This window comes from Botryllus schlosseri, chromosome 11 (genome assembly GCF_051294905.1).
Source record: "Botryllus schlosseri isolate E-star chromosome 11, Bs_hap1, whole genome shotgun sequence".
Classification (NCBI taxonomy): Eukaryota; Metazoa; Chordata; class Ascidiacea; order Stolidobranchia; family Styelidae; genus Botryllus; species Botryllus schlosseri.
In genome coordinates this window covers 14,578,051-14,596,455 of record NC_137246.1, presented here as the reverse complement: position 1 = coordinate 14,596,455, position 18,405 = coordinate 14,578,051, and the positions used below count along the sequence as shown (strand labels likewise).

The window sequence follows — 18,405 nt, the reverse complement described above, 5'->3', positions numbered from 1 at the left end:
TCGGCGCAATCAGACAATCTGCTTTTCAGGCGTCTCGTTGGCAGCGTGGCGAATTTTTAGCCTGAGAGAAACGGAAAATGTCATTTAAAACGGCACAGATTGTAGCCAATGTCGCCTACGACCATACCACGTTGAACATACCCGATCTCGTCTGATCTCGGAAGTCAAGCAACGTTGGGCGCGGTTAGTACTTGCATGGGTGACCGGCTGGGAATACCGTGTGCCGTAGGCAGCTTTTGCATTATTGTAGCACAAACTCGATCAATTTGTAATTGTAGTAGGCCTAACGCATTTTCCTTATATCGCAATCTCGTACCGTTTTGAAATGACGAAAATTGCAAAAAATAACTCTGACACGGAGAGCATAATTTACTTGGGTTTTTTCATGACCAGGTACAAGAACAGAGCAGGATGCCAACGATATTCGACCGCTAGCAGTCTTTTCTCTCCGGTTGGGTCGAAAGTGGCTCGGCGCAATCAGACAATCTGCTTTTTGGCGTCTCGTTGGCAGCATGGCGACTGTTCGCCTGAGAGAAAGGGAAGCCGTCATTTAAAACGGCACAAATTGTCACATCGTTCGCCTACGACCATACCACGTTGAATACACCCGATCTCGTCTGATCTCGGAAGTCAAGCAACGTTGGGCGCGGTTAGTACTTGCATGGGTGACCGGCTGGGAATACCGTGTGCCGTAGGCAGCTTTTATTTGCGTTTTTCACATAAACTCGATCAGCAATTTGATTGCTATGCTGTATTTTTATGATTGCAACTGTTTTTCGTGCGCGGCGCGGTGCGCATGTGCCAATACGAATTGAATCATTTGCCGGCCGCCGCTTATTTCAATTATGAACTCGCGTGCAATTTGTAGTTGTACTATAGGCCCGACACATTTTCATTATATCGAAATCTCGTGCTGTTTAGACATGACGGAAATAAGTGCAATAAAATAACTACTCTGACAGCGAGAGCTTACTCGTGTGTTTTTTGACCAGATACAAGAAAAAAGCAGGATAATGCCAATGATATTCGACCGCTAGCAGTCTTTTCTCTCCGGTTGGGTCGAAAGTGGCTCGGCGCAATCAGACAATCTGCTTTTTGGCGTCTCGTTGGCAGCATGGCGACTGTTCGCCTGAGAGAAAGGGAAGCCGTCATTTAAAACGGCACAAATTGTCACATCGTTCGCCTACGACCATACCACGTTGAACATACCCGATCTCGTCTGATCTCGGAAGTCAAGCAACGTTGGGCGCGGTTAGTACTTGCATGGGTGACCGGCTGGGAATACCGTGTGCCGTAGGCAGCTTTTATTTGCGTTTTTCACATAAACTCGATCAGCAATTTGATTGCTATGCTGTATTTTTATGATTGCAACTGTTTTTCGTGCGCGGCGCGGTGCGCATGTGCCAATACGAATTGAATCATTTGCCGGCCGCCGCTTATTTCAATTATGAACTCGCGTGCAATTTGTAGTTGTACTATAGGCCCGACACATTTTCATTATATCGAAATCTCGTGCTGTTTAGACATGACGGAAATAAGTGCAATAAAATAACTACTCTGACAGCGAGAGCTTACTCGTGTGTTTTATGACCAGATACAAGAAAAAAGCAGGATAATGCCAATGATATTCGACCGCTAGCAGTCTTTTCTCTCCGGTTGGGTCGAAAGTGGCTCGGCGCAATCAGACAATCTGCTTTTTGGCGTCTCGTTGGCAGCGTGGCGAATTTTTAGCCTGAGAGAAACGGAAAATGTCATTTAAAACGGCACAGATTGTAGCCAATGTCGCCTACGACCATACCACGTTGAACATACCCGATCTCGTCTGATCTCGGAAGTCAAGCAACGTTGGGCGCGGTTAGTACTTGCATGGGTGACCGGCTGGGAATACCGTGTGCCGTAGGCAGCTTTTGCATTATTGTCGCACAAACTCGGTCAATTTGGAATTGTAGTAGGCCTAACGCATTTTCCTTATATCGCAATCTCGTACCGTTTTGAAATGACGAAAATTGCAATAAATAACTCTGACACGGAGAGCATAATTTACTTGGGTTTTTTCATGACCAGGTACAAGAACAGAGCAGGATGCCAACGATATTCGACCGCTAGCAGTCTTTTCTCTCCGGTTGGGTCGAAAGTGGCTCGGCGCAATCAGACAATCTGCTTTTTGGCGTCTCGTTGGCAGCATGGCGACTTTTCGCCTGAGAGAAACGGAAAATGTCATTTAAAACGGCACAGATTGTAGCCAATGTCGCCTACGACCATACCACGTTGAACATACCCGATCTCGTCTGATCTCGGAAGTCAAGCAACGTTGGGCGCGGTTAGTACTTGCATGGGTGACCGGCTGGGAATACCGTGTGCCGTAGGCAGCTTTTGCATTATTGTAGCCCAAACTCGATCAATTTGTAATTGTAGTAGGCCTAACGCATTTTCCTTATATCGCAATCTCGTACCGTTTTGAAATGACGAAAATTGCAAAAAATAACTCTGACACGGAGAGCATAATTTACTTGTTTTTTTTCATGACCAGGTACAAGAACAGAGCAGGATGCCAACGATATTCGACCGCTAGCAGTCTTTTCTCTCCGGTTGGGTCGAAAGTGGCTCGGCGCAATCAGACAATCTGCTTTTCAGGCGTCTCGTTGGCAGCGTGGCGAATTTTTAGCCTGAGAGAAACGGAAAATGTCATTTAAAACGGCACAGATTGCAACCACTGTCGCCTACGACCATACCACGTTGAACACACCCGATCTCGTCTGATCTCGGAAGTCAAGCAACGTTGGGCGCGGTTAGTACTTGCATGGGTGACCGGCTGGGAATACCGTGTGCCGTAGGCAGCTTTTGCATTATTGTAGCCCAAACTCGATCAATTTGTAATTGTAGTAGGCCTAACGCATTTTCCTTATATCGCAATCTCGTACCGTTTTGAAATGACGAAAATTGCAAAAAATAACTCTGACACGGAGAGCATAATTTACTTGGTTTTTTTCATGACCAGGTACAAGAACAGAGCAGGATGCCAACGATATTCGACCGCTAGCAGACTTTTCTCTCCGGTTGGGTCGAAAGTGGCTCGGCGCAATCAGACAATCTGCTTTTTGGCGTCTCGTTGGCAGCATGGCGACTTTTCGCCCGAGAGAAAGGGAAGCCGTCATTTAAAAGGGCACAAATTGTCACATCGTTCGCCTACGACCATACCACGTTGAACATACCCGATCTCGTCTGATCTCGGAAGTCAAGCAACGTTGGGCGCAAAACGCAACCAATCCACCTACAACCTATCCAAACCACCAAACCTCCCATCCCACTCTACCCCACCCCTAAACCAACACCTACTTCCCCAATCTACCCTATCCACCACCCCCCATGCCCTATCCCTACCCCACCCACCCCTACCCTATTCCTACCCCACCCACCACCACTCCACCGAATTTATATGAAAATCACACGCAAACGAGCGCCAAGTACTGGCGGCTCCTTCTACGACCGCGACAACGAATCGACATCGACTGCTATGATGAGATGAGATGAGACGAGCGACTACGAGCGCCAACTTACGACGGCGTCTACTACGACCGCGTATACAAATACTACTTCGGCAACGGCTGAGACGAGATGACCAGATGATGGGGAAAGATTTTCTTTATGAAATTTTTGAAATTTTATGTACATATTTGAATAAACATCACAAAAACGGTTAGTACTTGCATGGGTGACCGGCTGGGAATACCGTGTGCCGTAGGCAGCTTTTGCATTATTGTCGCACAAACTCGGTCAATTTGGAATTGTAGTAGGCCTAACGCATTTTCCTTATATCGCAATCTCGTACCGTTTTGAAATGACGAAAATTGCAAAAAATAACTCTGACACGGAGAGCATAATTTACTTGGGTTTTTTCATGACCAGGTACAAGAACAGAGCAGGATGCCAACGATATTCGACCGCTAGCAGTCTTTTCTCTCCGGTTGGGTCGAAAGTGGCTCGGCGCAATCAGACAATCTGCTTTTTGGCGTCTCGTTGGCAGCATGGCGACTTTTCGCCTGAGAGAAACGGAAAATGTCATTTAAAACGGCACAGATTGTAGCCAATGTCGCCTACGACCATACCACGTTGAACATACCCGATCTCGTCTGATCTCGGAAGTCAAGCAACGTTGGGCGCGGTTAGTACTTGCATGGGTGACCGGCTGGGAATACCGTGTGCCGTAGGCAGCTTTTGCATTATTGTAGCCCAAACTCGATCAATTTGTAATTGTAGTAGGCCTAACGCATTTTCCTTATATCGCAATCTCGTACCGTTTTGAAATGACGAAAATTGCAAAAAATAACTCTGACACGGAGAGCATAATTTACTTGGTTTTTTTCATGACCAGGTACAAGAACAGAGCAGGATGCCAACGATATTCGACCGCTAGCAGTCTTTTCTCTCCGGTTGGGTCGAAAGTGGCTCGGCGCAATCAGACAATCTGCTTTTTGGCGTCTCGTTGGCAGCATGGCGACTTTTCGCCTGAGAGAAACGGAAAATGTCATTTAAAACGGCACAGATTGTAGCCAATGTCGCCTACGACCATACCACGTTGAACATACCCGATCTCGTCTGATCTCGGAAGTCAAGCAACGTTGGGCGCGGTTAGTACTTGCATGGGTGACCGGCTGGGAATACCGTGTGCCGTAGGCAGCTTTTGCATTATTGTCGCACAAACTCGGTCAATTTGGAATTGTAGTAGGCCTAACGCATTTTCCTTATATCGCAATCTCGTACCGTTTTGAAATGACGAAAATTGCAATAAATAACTCTGACACGGAGAGCATAATTTACTTGGGTTTTTTCATGACCAGGTACAAGAACAGAGCAGGATGCCAACGATATTCGACCGCTAGCAGTCTTTTCTCTCCGGTTGGGTCGAAAGTGGCTCGGCGCAATCAGACAATCTGCTTTTTGGCGTCTCGTTGGCAGCATGGCGACTTTTCGCCTGAGAGAAACGGAAAATGTCATTTAAAACGGCACAGATTGTAGCCAATGTCGCCTACGACCATACCACGTTGAACATACCCGATCTCGTCTGATCTCGGAAGTCAAGCAACGTTGGGCGCGGTTAGTACTTGCATGGGTGACCGGCTGGGAATACCGTGTGCCGTAGGCAGCTTTTGCATTATTGTAGCCCAAACTCGATCAATTTGTAATTGTAGTAGGCCTAACGCATTTTCCTTATATCGCAATCTCGTACCGTTTTGAAATGACGAAAATTGCAAAAAATAACTCTGACACGGAGAGCATAATTTACTTGGTTTTTTTCATGACCAGGTACAAGAACAGAGCAGGATGCCAACGATATTCGACCGCTAGCAGTCTTTTCTCTCCGGTTGGGTCGAAAGTGGCTCGGCGCAATCAGACAATCTGCTTTTCAGGCGTCTCGTTGGCAGCGTGGCGAATTTTTAGCCTGAGAGAAACGGAAAATGTCATTTAAAACGGCACAGATTGTAGCCAATGTCGCCTACGACCATACCACGTTGAACATACCCGATCTCGTCTGATCTCGGAAGTCAAGCAACGTTGGGCGCGGTTAGTACTTGCATGGGTGACCGGCTGGGAATACCGTGTGCCGTAGGCAGCTTTTGCATTATTGTAGCACAAACTCGATCAATTTGTAATTGTAGTAGGCCTAACGCATTTTCCTTATATCGCAATCTCGTACCGTTTTGAAATGACGAAAATTGCAAAAAATAACTCTGACACGGAGAGCATAATTTACTTGGGTTTTTTCATGACCAGGTACAAGAACAGAGCAGGATGCCAACGATATTCGACCGCTAGCAGTCTTTTCTCTCCGGTTGGGTCGAAAGTGGCTCGGCGCAATCAGACAATCTGCTTTTTGGCGTCTCGTTGGCAGCATGGCGACTGTTCGCCTGAGAGAAAGGGAAGCCGTCATTTAAAACGGCACAAATTGTCACATCGTTCGCCTACGACCATACCACGTTGAATACACCCGATCTCGTCTGATCTCGGAAGTCAAGCAACGTTGGGCGCGGTTAGTACTTGCATGGGTGACCGGCTGGGAATACCGTGTGCCGTAGGCAGCTTTTATTTGCGTTTTTCACATAAACTCGATCAGCAATTTGATTGCTATGCTGTATTTTTATGATTGCAACTGTTTTTCGTGCGCGGCGCGGTGCGCATGTGCCAATACGAATTGAATCATTTGCCGGCCGCCGCTTATTTCAATTATGAACTCGCGTGCAATTTGTAGTTGTACTATAGGCCCGACACATTTTCATTATATCGAAATCTCGTGCTGTTTAGACATGACGGAAATAAGTGCAATAAAATAACTACTCTGACAGCGAGAGCTTACTCGTGTGTTTTTTGACCAGATACAAGAAAAAAGCAGGATAATGCCAATGATATTCGACCGCTAGCAGTCTTTTCTCTCCGGTTGGGTCGAAAGTGGCTCGGCGCAATCAGACAATCTGCTTTTTGGCGTCTCGTTGGCAGCATGGCGACTGTTCGCCTGAGAGAAAGGGAAGCCGTCATTTAAAACGGCACAAATTGTCACATCGTTCGCCTACGACCATACCACGTTGAACATACCCGATCTCGTCTGATCTCGGAAGTCAAGCAACGTTGGGCGCGGTTAGTACTTGCATGGGTGACCGGCTGGGAATACCGTGTGCCGTAGGCAGCTTTTATTTGCGTTTTTCACATAAACTCGATCAGCAATTTGATTGCTATGCTGTATTTTTATGATTGCAACTGTTTTTCGTGCGCGGCGCGGTGCGCATGTGCCAATACGAATTGAATCATTTGCCGGCCGCCGCTTATTTCAATTATGAACTCGCGTGCAATTTGTAGTTGTACTATAGGCCCGACACATTTTCATTATATCGAAATCTCGTGCTGTTTAGACATGACGGAAATAAGTGCAATAAAATAACTACTCTGACAGCGAGAGCTTACTCGTGTGTTTTATGACCAGATACAAGAAAAAAGCAGGATAATGCCAATGATATTCGACCGCTAGCAGTCTTTTCTCTCCGGTTGGGTCGAAAGTGGCTCGGCGCAATCAGACAATCTGCTTTTTGGCGTCTCGTTGGCAGCGTGGCGAATTTTTAGCCTGAGAGAAACGGAAAATGTCATTTAAAACGGCACAGATTGTAGCCAATGACGCCTACGACCATACCACGTTGAACATACCCGATCTCGTCTGATCTCGGAAGTCAAGCAACGTTGGGCGCGGTTAGTACTTGCATGGGTGACCGGCTGGGAATACCGTGTGCCGTAGGCAGCTTTTGCATTATTGTAGCACAAACTCGATCAATTTGTAATTGTAGTAGGCCTAACGCATTTTCCTTATATCGCAATCTCGTACCGTTTTGAAATGACGAAAATTGCAAAAAATAACTCTGACACGGAGAGCATAATTTACTTGGTTTTTTTCATGACCAGGTACAAGATCAGAGCAGGATGCCAACGATATTCGACCGCTAGCAGTCTTTTCTCTCCGGTTGGGTCGAAAGTGGCTCGGCGCAATCAGACAATCTGCTTTTTGGCGTCTCGTTGGCAGCATGGCGACTTTTCGCCTGAGAGAAACGGAAAATGTCATTTAAAACGGCACAGATTGTAGCCAATGTCGCCTACGACCATACCACGTTGAACATACCCGATCTCGTCTGATCTCGGAAGTCAAGCAACGTTGGGCGCGGTTAGTACTTGCATGGGTGACCGGCTGGGAATACCGTGTGCCGTAGGCAGCTTTTGCATTATTGTCGCACAAACTCGGTCAATTTGGAATTGTAGTAGGCCTAACGCATTTTCCTTATATCGCAATCTCGTACCGTTTTGAAATGACGAAAATTGCAAAAAATAACTCTGACACGGAGAGCATAATTTACTTGGGTTTTTTCATGACCAGGTACAAGAACAGAGCAGGATGCCAACGATATTCGACCGCTAGCAGTCTTTTCTCTCCGGTTGGGTCGAAAGTGGCTCGGCGCAATCAGACAATCTGCTTTTTGGCGTCTCGTTGGCAGCATGGCGACTTTTCGCCTGAGAGAAACGGAAAATGTCATTTAAAACGGCACAGATTGTAGCCAATGTCGCCTACGACCATACCACGTTGAACATACCCGATCTCGTCTGATCTCGGAAGTCAAGCAACGTTGGGCGCGGTTAGTACTTGCATGGGTGACCGGCTGGGAATACCGTGTGCCGTAGGCAGCTTTTGCATTATTGTCGCACAAACTCGGTCAATTTGGAATTGTAGTAGGCCTAACGCATTTTCCTTATATCGCAATCTCGTACCGTTTTGAAATGACGAAAATTGCAAAAAATAACTCTGACACGGAGAGCATAATTTACTTGGGTTTTTTCATGACCAGGTACAAGAACAGAGCAGGATGCCAACGATATTCGACCGCTAGCAGTCTTTTCTCTCCGGTTGGGTCGAAAGTGGCTCGGCGCAATCAGACAATCTGCTTTTTGGCGTCTCGTTGGCAGCATGGCGACTTTTCGCCTGAGAGAAACGGAAAATGTCATTTAAAACGGCACAGATTGTAGCCAATGTCGCCTACGACCATACCACGTTGAACATACCCGATCTCGTCTGATCTCGGAAGTCAAGCAACGTTGGGCGCGGTTAGTACTTGCATGGGTGACCGGCTGGGAATACCGTGTGCCGTAGGCAGCTTTTGCATTATTGTAGCCCAAACTCGATCAATTTGTAATTGTAGTAGGCCTAACGCATTTTCCTTATATCGCAATCTCGTACCGTTTTGAAATGACGAAAATTGCAAAAAATAACTCTGACACGGAGAGCATAATTTACTTGGTTTTTTTCATGACCAGGTACAAGAACAGAGCAGGATGCCAACGATATTCGACCGCTAGCAGTCTTTTCTCTCCGGTTGGGTCGAAAGTGGCTCGGCGCAATCAGACAATCTGCTTTTCAGGCGTCTCGTTGGCAGCGTGGCGAATTTTTAGCCTGAGAGAAACGGAAAATGTCATTTAAAACGGCACAGATTGCAACCACTGTCGCCTACGACCATACCACGTTGAACACACCCGATCTCGTCTGATCTCGGAAGTCAAGCAACGTTGGGCGCGGTTAGTACTTGCATGGGTGACCGGCTGGGAATACCGTGTGCCGTAGGCAGCTTTTGCATTATTGTAGCCCAAACTCGATCAATTTGTAATTGTAGTAGGCCTAACGCATTTTCCTTATATCGCAATCTCGTACCGTTTTGAAATGACGAAAATTGCAAAAAATAACTCTGACACGGAGAGCATAATTTACTTGGTTTTTTTCATGACCAGGTACAAGAACAGAGCAGGATGCCAACGATATTCGACCGCTAGCAGTCTTTTCTCTCCGGTTGGGTCGAAAGTGGCTCGGCGCAATCAGACAATCTGCTTTTCAGGCGTCTCGTTGGCAGCGTGGCGAATTTTTAGCCTGAGAGAAACGGAAAATGTCATTTAAAACGGCACAGATTGTAGCCAATGTCGCCTACGACCATACCACGTTGAACATACCCGATCTCGTCTGATCTCGGAAGTCAAGCAACGTTGGGCGCGGTTAGTACTTGCATGGGTGACCGGCTGGGAATACCGTGTGCCGTAGGCAGCTTTTGCATTATTGTAGCACAAACTCGATCAATTTGTAATTGTAGTAGGCCTAACGCATTTTCCTTATATCGCAATCTCGTACCGTTTTGAAATGACGAAAATTGCAAAAAATAACTCTGACACGGAGAGCATAATTTACTTGGTTTTTTTCATGACCAGGTACAAGAACAGAGCAGGATGCCAACGATATTCGACCGCTAGCAGTCTTTTCTCTCCGGTTGGGTCGAAAGTGGCTCGGCGCAATCAGACAATCTGCTTTTTGGCGTCTCGTTGGCAGCATGGCGACTTTTCGCCTGAGAGAAACGGAAAATGTCATTTAAAACGGCACAGATTGTAGCCAATGTCGCCTACGACCATACCACGTTGAACATACCCGATCTCGTCTGATCTCGGAAGTCAAGCAACGTTGGGCGCGGTTAGTACTTGCATGGGTGACCGGCTGGGAATACCGTGTGCCGTAGGCAGCTTTTGCATTATTGTCGCACAAACTCGGTCAATTTGGAATTGTAGTAGGCCTAACGCATTTTCCTTATATCGCAATCTCGTACCGTTTTGAAATGACGAAAATTGCAAAAAATAACTCTGACACGGAGAGCATAATTTACTTGGGTTTTTTCATGACCAGGTACAAGAACAGAGCAGGATGCCAACGATATTCGACCGCTAGCAGTCTTTTCTCTCCGGTTGGGTCGAAAGTGGCTCGGCGCAATCAGACAATCTGCTTTTTGGCGTCTCGTTGGCAGCATGGCGACTTTTCGCCTGAGAGAAACGGAAAATGTCATTTAAAACGGCACAGATTGTAGCCAATGTCGCCTACGACCATACCACGTTGAACATACCCGATCTCGTCTGATCTCGGAAGTCAAGCAACGTTGGGCGCGGTTAGTACTTGCATGGGTGACCGGCTGGGAATACCGTGTGCCGTAGGCAGCTTTTGCATTATTGTCGCACAAACTCGGTCAATTTGGAATTGTAGTAGGCCTAACGCATTTTCCTTATATCGCAATCTCGTACCGTTTTGAAATGACGAAAATTGCAAAAAATAACTCTGACACGGAGAGCATAATTTACTTGGGTTTTTTCATGACCAGGTACAAGAACAGAGCAGGATGCCAACGATATTCGACCGCTAGCAGTCTTTTCTCTCCGGTTGGGTCGAAAGTGGCTCGGCGCAATCAGACAATCTGCTTTTTGGCGTCTCGTTGGCAGCATGGCGACTTTTCGCCTGAGAGAAACGGAAAATGTCATTTAAAACGGCACAGATTGTAGCCAATGTCGCCTACGACCATACCACGTTGAACATACCCGATCTCGTCTGATCTCGGAAGTCAAGCAACGTTGGGCGCGGTTAGTACTTGCATGGGTGACCGGCTGGGAATACCGTGTGCCGTAGGCAGCTTTTGCATTATTGTAGCCCAAACTCGATCAATTTGTAATTGTAGTAGGCCTAACGCATTTTCCTTATATCGCAATCTCGTACCGTTTTGAAATGACGAAAATTGCAAAAAATAACTCTGACACGGAGAGCATAATTTACTTGGTTTTTTTCATGACCAGGTACAAGAACAGAGCAGGATGCCAACGATATTCGACCGCTAGCAGTCTTTTCTCTCCGGTTGGGTCGAAAGTGGCTCGGCGCAATCAGACAATCTGCTTTTCAGGCGTCTCGTTGGCAGCGTGGCGAATTTTTAGCCTGAGAGAAACGGAAAATGTCATTTAAAACGGCACAGATTGCAACCACTGTCGCCTACGACCATACCACGTTGAACACACCCGATCTCGTCTGATCTCGGAAGTCAAGCAACGTTGGGCGCGGTTAGTACTTGCATGGGTGACCGGCTGGGAATACCGTGTGCCGTAGGCAGCTTTTGCATTATTGTAGCCCAAACTCGATCAATTTGTAATTGTAGTAGGCCTAACGCATTTTCCTTATATCGCAATCTCGTACCGTTTTGAAATGACGAAAATTGCAAAAAATAACTCTGACACGGAGAGCATAATTTACTTGGTTTTTTTCATGACCAGGTACAAGAACAGAGCAGGATGCCAACGATATTCGACCGCTAGCAGTCTTTTCTCTCCGGTTGGGTCGAAAGTGGCTCGGCGCAATCAGACAATCTGCTTTTCAGGCGTCTCGTTGGCAGCGTGGCGAATTTTTAGCCTGAGAGAAACGGAAAATGTCATTTAAAACGGCACAGATTGTAGCCAATGTCGCCTACGACCATACCACGTTGAACATACCCGATCTCGTCTGATCTCGGAAGTCAAGCAACGTTGGGCGCGGTTAGTACTTGCATGGGTGACCGGCTGGGAATACCGTGTGCCGTAGGCAGCTTTTGCATTATTGTAGCACAAACTCGATCAATTTGTAATTGTAGTAGGCCTAACGCATTTTCCTTATATCGCAATCTCGTACCGTTTTGAAATGACGAAAATTGCAAAAAATAACTCTGACACGGAGAGCATAATTTACTTGGTTTTTTTCATGACCAGGTACAAGAACAGAGCAGGATGCCAACGATATTCGACCGCTAGCAGTCTTTTCTCTCCGGTTGGGTCGAAAGTGGCTCGGCGCAATCAGACAATCTGCTTTTTGGCGTCTCGTTGGCAGCATGGCGACTTTTCGCCTGAGAGAAACGGAAAATGTCATTTAAAACGGCACAGATTGTAGCCAATGTCGCCTACGACCATACCACGTTGAACATACCCGATCTCGTCTGATCTTGGAAGTCAAGCAACGTTGGGCGCGGTTAGTACTTGCATGGGTGACCGGCTGGGAATACCGTGTGCCGTAGGCAGCTTTTGCATTATTGTCGCACAAACTCGGTCAATTTGGAATTGTAGTAGGCCTAACGCATTTTCCTTATATCGCAATCTCGTACCGTTTTGAAATGACGAAAATTGCAAAAAATAACTCTGACACGGAGAGCATAATTTACTTGGGTTTTTTCATGACCAGGTACAAGAACAGAGCAGGATGCCAACGATATTCGACCGCTAGCAGTCTTTTCTCTCCGGTTGGGTCGAAAGTGGCTCGGCGCAATCAGACAATCTGCTTTTTGGCGTCTCGTTGGCAGCATGGCGACTTTTCGCCTGAGAGAAACGGAAAATGTCATTTAAAACGGCACAGATTGTAGCCAATGTCGCCTACGACCATACCACGTTGAACATACCCGATCTCGTCTGATCTCGGAAGTCAAGCAACGTTGGGCGCGGTTAGTACTTGCATGGGTGACCGGCTGGGAATACCGTGTGCCGTAGGCAGCTTTTGCATTATTGTCGCACAAACTCGGTCAATTTGGAATTGTAGTAGGCCTAACGCATTTTCCTTATATCGCAATCTCGTACCGTTTTGAAATGACGAAAATTGCAAAAAATAACTCTGACACGGAGAGCATAATTTACTTGGGTTTTTTCATGACCAGGTACAAGAACAGAGCAGGATGCCAACGATATTCGACCGCTAGCAGTCTTTTCTCTCCGGTTGGGTCGAAAGTGGCTCGGCGCAATCAGACAATCTGCTTTTTGGCGTCTCGTTGGCAGCATGGCGACTTTTCGCCTGAGAGAAACGGAAAATGTCATTTAAAACGGCACAGATTGTAGCCAATGTCGCCTACGACCATACCACGTTGAACATACCCGATCTCGTCTGATCTCGGAAGTCAAGCAACGTTGGGCGCGGTTAGTACTTGCATGGGTGACCGGCTGGGAATACCGTGTGCCGTAGGCAGCTTTTGCATTATTGTAGCCCAAACTCGATCAATTTGTAATTGTAGTAGGCCTAACGCATTTTCCTTATATCGCAATCTCGTACCGTTTTGAAATGACGAAAATTGCAAAAAATAACTCTGACACGGAGAGCATAATTTACTTGGTTTTTTTCATGACCAGGTACAAGAACAGAGCAGGATGCCAACGATATTCGACCGCTAGCAGTCTTTTCTCTCCGGTTGGGTCGAAAGTGGCTCGGCGCAATCAGACAATCTGCTTTTCAGGCGTCTCGTTGGCAGCGTGGCGAATTTTTAGCCTGAGAGAAACGGAAAATGTCATTTAAAACGGCACAGATTGCAACCACTGTCGCCTACGACCATACCACGTTGAACACACCCGATCTCGTCTGATCTCGGAAGTCAAGCAACGTTGGGCGCGGTTAGTACTTGCATGGGTGACCGGCTGGGAATACCGTGTGCCGTAGGCAGCTTTTGCATTATTGTAGCCCAAACTCGATCAATTTGTAATTGTAGTAGGCCTAACGCATTTTCCTTATATCGCAATCTCGTACCGTTTTGAAATGACGAAAATTGCAAAAAATAACTCTGACACGGAGAGCATAATTTACTTGGTTTTTTTCATGACCAGGTACAAGAACAGAGCAGGATGCCAACGATATTCGACCGCTAGCAGTCTTTTCTCTCCGGTTGGGTCGAAAGTGGCTCGGCGCCATCAGACAATCTGCTTTTCAGGCGTCTCGTTGGCAGCGTGGCGAATTTTTAGCCTGAGAGAAACGGAAAATGTCATTTAAAACGGCACAGATTGTAGCCAATGTCGCCTACGACCATACCACGTTGAACATACCCGATCTCGTCTGATCTCGGAAGTCAAGCAACGTTGGGCGCGGTTAGTACTTGCATGGGTGACCGGCTGGGAATACCGTGTGCCGTAGGCAGCTTTTGCATTATTGTCGCACAAACTCGGTCAATTTGGAATTGTAGTAGGCCTAACGCATTTTCCTTATATCGCAATCTCGTACCGTTTTGAAATGACGAAAATTGCAAAAAATAACTCTGACACGGAGAGCATAATTTACTTGGGTTTTTTCATGACCAGGTACAAGAACAGAGCAGGATGCCAACGATATTCGACCGCTAGCAGTCTTTTCTCTCCGGTTGGGTCGAAAGTGGCTCGGCGCAATCAGACAATCTGCTTTTTGGCGTCTCGTTGGCAGCATGGCGACTTTTCGCCTGAGAGAAACGGAAAATGTCATTTAAAACGGCACAGATTGTAGCCAATGTCGCCTACGACCATACCACGTTGAACATACCCGATCTCGTCTGATCTCGGAAGTCAAGCAACGTTGGGCGCGGTTAGTACTTGCATGGGTGACCGGCTGGGAATACCGTGTGCCGTAGGCAGCTTTTGCATTATTGTCGCACAAACTCGGTCAATTTGGAATTGTAGTAGGCCTAACGCATTTTCCTTATATCGCAATCTCGTACCGTTTTGAAATGACGAAAATTGCAATAAATAACTCTGACACGGAGAGCATAATTTACTTGGGTTTTTTCATGACCAGGTACAAGAACAGAGCAGGATGCCAACGATATTCGACCGCTAGCAGTCTTTTCTCTCCGGTTGGGTCGAAAGTGGCTCGGCGCAATCAGACAATCTGCTTTTTGGCGTCTCGTTGGCAGCATGGCGACTTTTCGCCTGAGAGAAACGGAAAATGTCATTTAAAACGGCACAGATTGTAGCCAATGTCGCCTACGACCATACCACGTTGAACATACCCGATCTCGTCTGATCTCGGAAGTCAAGCAACGTTGGGCGCGGTTAGTACTTGCATGGGTGACCGGCTGGGAATACCGTGTGCCGTAGGCAGCTTTTGCATTATTGTAGCCCAAACTCGATCAATTTGTAATTGTAGTAGGCCTAACGCATTTTCCTTATATCGCAATCTCGTACCGTTTTGAAATGACGAAAATTGCAAAAAATAACTCTGACACGGAGAGCATAATTTACTTGTTTTTTTTCATGACCAGGTACAAGAACAGAGCAGGATGCCAACGATATTCGACCGCTAGCAGTCTTTTCTCTCCGGTTGGGTCGAAAGTGGCTCGGCGCAATCAGACAATCTGCTTTTCAGGCGTCTCGTTGGCAGCGTGGCGAATTTTTAGCCTGAGAGAAACGGAAAATGTCATTTAAAACGGCACAGATTGCAACCACTGTCGCCTACGACCATACCACGTTGAACACACCCGATCTCGTCTGATCTCGGAAGTCAAGCAACGTTGGGCGCGGTTAGTACTTGCATGGGTGACCGGCTGGGAATACCGTGTGCCGTAGGCAGCTTTTGCATTATTGTAGCCCAAACTCGATCAATTTGTAATTGTAGTAGGCCTAACGCATTTTCCTTATATCGCAATCTCGTACCGTTTTGAAATGACGAAAATTGCAAAAAATAACTCTGACACGGAGAGCATAATTTACTTGGTTTTTTTCATGACCAGGTACAAGAACAGAGCAGGATGCCAAGGATATTCGACCGCTAGCAGACTTTTCTCTCCGGTTGGGTCGAAAGTGGCTCGGCGCAATCAGACAATCTGCTTTTTGGCGTCTCGTTGGCAGCATGGCGACTTTTCGCCTGAGAGAAACGGAAAATGTCATTTAAAACGGCACAGATTGTAGCCAATGTCGCCTACGACCATACCACGTTGAACATACCCGATCTCGTCTGATCTCGGAAGTCAAGCAACGTTGGGCGCGGTTAGTACTTGCATGGGTGACCGGCTGGGAATACCGTGTGCCGTAGGCAGCTTTTGCATTATTGTCGCACAAACTCGGTCAATTTGGAATTGTAGTAGGCCTAACGCATTTTCCTTATATCGCAATCTCGTACCGTTTTGAAATGACGAAAATTGCAATAAATAACTCTGACACGGAGAGCATAATTTACTTGGGTTTTTTCATGACCAGGTACAAGAACAGAGCAGGATGCCAACGATATTCGACCGCTAGCAGTCTTTTCTCTCCGGTTGGGTCGAAAGTGGCTCGGCGCAATCAGACAATCTGCTTTTTGGCGTCTCGTTGGCAGCATGGCGACTTTTCGCCTGAGAGAAACGGAAAATGTCATTTAAAACGGCACAGATTGTAGCCAATGTCGCCTACGACCATACCACGTTGAACATACCCGATCTCGTCTGATCTCGGAAGTCAAGCAACGTTGGGCGCGGTTAGTACTTGCATGGGTGACCGGCTGGGAATACCGTGTGCCGTAGGCAGCTTTTGCATTATTGTAGCCCAAACTCGATCAATTTGTAATTGTAGTAGGCCTAACGCATTTTCCTTATATCGCAATCTCGTACCGTTTTGAAATGACGAAAATTGCAAAAAATAACTCTGACACGGAGAGCATAATTTACTTGGTTTTTTTCATGACCAGGTACAAGAACAGAGCAGGATGCCAACGATATTCGACCGCTAGCAGTCTTTTCTCTCCGGTTGGGTCGAAAGTGGCTCGGCGCAATCAGACAATCTGCTTTTTGGCGTCTCGTTGGCAGCATGGCGACTTTTCGCCTGAGAGAAACGGAAAATGTCATTTAAAACGGCACAGATTGTAGCCAATGTCGCCTACGACCATACCACGTTGAACATACCCGATCTCGTCTGATCTCGGAAGTCAAGCAACGTTGGGCTTTCTGACATCTCGTTGGCAGCGTGGATATACCGAATATATTGGATAAACGAAATATACTGGATATAAGTCATAACACCTGAGAAAGGTAAAAGATTGATAATGGCGACGGCCATGACGACCTGCAACGCTAGTGAAGCAGAAGGAAATGATACACAGCCATCATTTGCAACAGTAACGTCGAAATCAAAGAATACAACAACATACAAGAAAACCAAGAAAGAAATACCGATCTACAAGAATACGAGAAATAGGTCTTACTTCGTAAGGGGAGAAGACAACCTTGACCTTCATATTGTAGCAAAAGAGCTGGAAAGCAACACCATCACTGCAAAGTACCATGAACACATTGAAGGAATATACAAACTGAAAGCCGGAACATTCGTTATCACAATGAAAGAAGACAAAAGTGGAAAGAAGCTAAAAGATGAATTGCTACAGCAGCTAAGCCAAAACCCTACGCAAGCAAGGTTTAAAGAGATAACCATAGAGCTCCCAAAGCGTCCAGCAACACATCTTATTGTCAAAGGCATAGCATGTGAAACAAAAAGAGACACAGCAGTTGAACAACTGAACAAATATGGATTCGGAAAGGTTGTCAATCAGACAAGAGTACTTTACAAGAATACTAACTGGTACAATGGCTTCACTAACATCTGGATGGAAGATTTCAGTGAAGAAGATATGCCAGATAGTATGATAATTGATGGTGTGAGATGTTGGATCAAGACTGCTGCAGATGCATATCAAAAGCGTTGCTACAACTGCAACGGAACGGGTCACATGATCAGAGATTGCCCAGCCGAAAAATTGGAATGCACCAAGTGCGGCAGGATAGGCCATGGCGCAGAAACTTGTAAAGCAAAACGTGGCAAAAGACAAAACGAACACGAGGCTGGAATCGAAAAGGCTGAGGGAGTCAATGATCAAATCGTAGATAAACCTGTAAGAAAAAACTCAAGCGAACCCAATGCTGGTGAGAGAATAACCGACGAAACGAACGGATCGACGAGAATAACAACAGAGAAACCAGCTGACCTGAATATGAGTCAGAATGAGGACACGAACAAAAATCAAACAGCGCCGAATAGCCCAGTGATGACGAAATCTTACACATCACCGGACGCTGCATACGAGAATGAAGACACAACAGAGGAACACTCCGTACAGCCTCAGGTCAGCGAGAAAAAACGCGAATCAGGCAAATCAAATGAAACACAGACGGCCCAAAAGCTACTCAGTAAAAAGTCGTCTAATGCCAACAAAGGACCAAAATCGAGCGCCAGCTGTGATAAAGCGTCGAAACAACAAAACGGAAACAGAGTAACGACCAGGAACAACACAAGCAACCAAGTGAGGATAATAAAACCGAATAT

At 46.4% G+C, this 18,405-nt stretch overlaps 1 protein-coding gene, 1 long non-coding RNA gene and 33 other non-coding genes across 35 annotated transcripts in view; 34 read left to right on the top strand and 1 right to left on the bottom strand.

Annotated features, from left to right (window-relative positions):
* Positions 1-18,405, bottom strand: part of LOC145451148 (dynein beta chain, ciliary-like) — a 346,083-nt gene that overhangs the window by 207,446 nt on the left and 120,232 nt on the right. The gene's annotated exons all lie outside the window — the stretch shown is intronic.
* The window catches only part of LOC145450777 (uncharacterized), a 188,587-nt gene that overhangs the window by 93,267 nt on the left and 76,915 nt on the right, over positions 1-18,405 (top strand). The window lies entirely within an intron of this gene.
* LOC145451284 (5S ribosomal RNA) lies at positions 114-232 on the top strand. Its single transcript, XR_013918792.1, has one exon. It is a non-coding gene; the product is annotated as a 5S ribosomal RNA (ribosomal RNA).
* Positions 580-698, top strand: LOC145451225 (5S ribosomal RNA). The gene has a single exon (XR_013918736.1). It is a non-coding gene; the product is annotated as a 5S ribosomal RNA (ribosomal RNA).
* Positions 1,182-1,300, top strand: LOC145451283 (5S ribosomal RNA). The gene has a single exon (XR_013918791.1). It is a non-coding gene; the product is annotated as a 5S ribosomal RNA (ribosomal RNA).
* Positions 1,785-1,903, top strand: LOC145451282 (5S ribosomal RNA). The gene has a single exon (XR_013918790.1). It is a non-coding gene; the product is annotated as a 5S ribosomal RNA (ribosomal RNA).
* Positions 2,251-2,369, top strand: LOC145451281 (5S ribosomal RNA). The gene has a single exon (XR_013918789.1). It is a non-coding gene; the product is annotated as a 5S ribosomal RNA (ribosomal RNA).
* On the top strand, positions 2,719-2,837 carry LOC145451336 (5S ribosomal RNA). Its single transcript, XR_013918839.1, has one exon. It is a non-coding gene; the product is annotated as a 5S ribosomal RNA (ribosomal RNA).
* Positions 4,093-4,211, top strand: LOC145451280 (5S ribosomal RNA). The gene has a single exon (XR_013918788.1). It is a non-coding gene; the product is annotated as a 5S ribosomal RNA (ribosomal RNA).
* LOC145451279 (5S ribosomal RNA) lies at positions 4,559-4,677 on the top strand. Its single transcript, XR_013918787.1, has one exon. It is a non-coding gene; the product is annotated as a 5S ribosomal RNA (ribosomal RNA).
* Positions 5,025-5,143, top strand: LOC145451278 (5S ribosomal RNA). Its single transcript, XR_013918786.1, has one exon. It is a non-coding gene; the product is annotated as a 5S ribosomal RNA (ribosomal RNA).
* Positions 5,493-5,611, top strand: LOC145451277 (5S ribosomal RNA). The gene has a single exon (XR_013918785.1). It is a non-coding gene; the product is annotated as a 5S ribosomal RNA (ribosomal RNA).
* On the top strand, positions 5,959-6,077 carry LOC145451213 (5S ribosomal RNA). Its single transcript, XR_013918725.1, has one exon. It is a non-coding gene; the product is annotated as a 5S ribosomal RNA (ribosomal RNA).
* LOC145451275 (5S ribosomal RNA) lies at positions 6,561-6,679 on the top strand. Its single transcript, XR_013918784.1, has one exon. It is a non-coding gene; the product is annotated as a 5S ribosomal RNA (ribosomal RNA).
* On the top strand, positions 7,164-7,282 carry LOC145451274 (5S ribosomal RNA). The gene has a single exon (XR_013918783.1). It is a non-coding gene; the product is annotated as a 5S ribosomal RNA (ribosomal RNA).
* Positions 7,630-7,748, top strand: LOC145451272 (5S ribosomal RNA). Its single transcript, XR_013918781.1, has one exon. It is a non-coding gene; the product is annotated as a 5S ribosomal RNA (ribosomal RNA).
* LOC145451271 (5S ribosomal RNA) lies at positions 8,096-8,214 on the top strand. Its single transcript, XR_013918780.1, has one exon. It is a non-coding gene; the product is annotated as a 5S ribosomal RNA (ribosomal RNA).
* LOC145451270 (5S ribosomal RNA) lies at positions 8,562-8,680 on the top strand. Its single transcript, XR_013918779.1, has one exon. It is a non-coding gene; the product is annotated as a 5S ribosomal RNA (ribosomal RNA).
* LOC145451323 (5S ribosomal RNA) lies at positions 9,030-9,148 on the top strand. Its single transcript, XR_013918826.1, has one exon. It is a non-coding gene; the product is annotated as a 5S ribosomal RNA (ribosomal RNA).
* LOC145451269 (5S ribosomal RNA) lies at positions 9,498-9,616 on the top strand. The gene has a single exon (XR_013918778.1). It is a non-coding gene; the product is annotated as a 5S ribosomal RNA (ribosomal RNA).
* On the top strand, positions 9,964-10,082 carry LOC145451268 (5S ribosomal RNA). The gene has a single exon (XR_013918777.1). It is a non-coding gene; the product is annotated as a 5S ribosomal RNA (ribosomal RNA).
* Positions 10,430-10,548, top strand: LOC145451267 (5S ribosomal RNA). Its single transcript, XR_013918776.1, has one exon. It is a non-coding gene; the product is annotated as a 5S ribosomal RNA (ribosomal RNA).
* Positions 10,896-11,014, top strand: LOC145451266 (5S ribosomal RNA). The gene has a single exon (XR_013918775.1). It is a non-coding gene; the product is annotated as a 5S ribosomal RNA (ribosomal RNA).
* On the top strand, positions 11,364-11,482 carry LOC145451311 (5S ribosomal RNA). The gene has a single exon (XR_013918815.1). It is a non-coding gene; the product is annotated as a 5S ribosomal RNA (ribosomal RNA).
* On the top strand, positions 11,832-11,950 carry LOC145451264 (5S ribosomal RNA). Its single transcript, XR_013918774.1, has one exon. It is a non-coding gene; the product is annotated as a 5S ribosomal RNA (ribosomal RNA).
* Positions 12,298-12,416, top strand: LOC145451390 (5S ribosomal RNA). Its single transcript, XR_013918889.1, has one exon. It is a non-coding gene; the product is annotated as a 5S ribosomal RNA (ribosomal RNA).
* On the top strand, positions 12,764-12,882 carry LOC145451263 (5S ribosomal RNA). The gene has a single exon (XR_013918773.1). It is a non-coding gene; the product is annotated as a 5S ribosomal RNA (ribosomal RNA).
* On the top strand, positions 13,230-13,348 carry LOC145451262 (5S ribosomal RNA). The gene has a single exon (XR_013918772.1). It is a non-coding gene; the product is annotated as a 5S ribosomal RNA (ribosomal RNA).
* LOC145451297 (5S ribosomal RNA) lies at positions 13,698-13,816 on the top strand. Its single transcript, XR_013918804.1, has one exon. It is a non-coding gene; the product is annotated as a 5S ribosomal RNA (ribosomal RNA).
* LOC145451260 (5S ribosomal RNA) lies at positions 14,166-14,284 on the top strand. Its single transcript, XR_013918770.1, has one exon. It is a non-coding gene; the product is annotated as a 5S ribosomal RNA (ribosomal RNA).
* LOC145451259 (5S ribosomal RNA) lies at positions 14,632-14,750 on the top strand. The gene has a single exon (XR_013918768.1). It is a non-coding gene; the product is annotated as a 5S ribosomal RNA (ribosomal RNA).
* On the top strand, positions 15,098-15,216 carry LOC145451258 (5S ribosomal RNA). The gene has a single exon (XR_013918767.1). It is a non-coding gene; the product is annotated as a 5S ribosomal RNA (ribosomal RNA).
* LOC145451285 (5S ribosomal RNA) lies at positions 15,566-15,684 on the top strand. Its single transcript, XR_013918793.1, has one exon. It is a non-coding gene; the product is annotated as a 5S ribosomal RNA (ribosomal RNA).
* Positions 16,032-16,150, top strand: LOC145451257 (5S ribosomal RNA). Its single transcript, XR_013918766.1, has one exon. It is a non-coding gene; the product is annotated as a 5S ribosomal RNA (ribosomal RNA).
* LOC145451256 (5S ribosomal RNA) lies at positions 16,498-16,616 on the top strand. The gene has a single exon (XR_013918765.1). It is a non-coding gene; the product is annotated as a 5S ribosomal RNA (ribosomal RNA).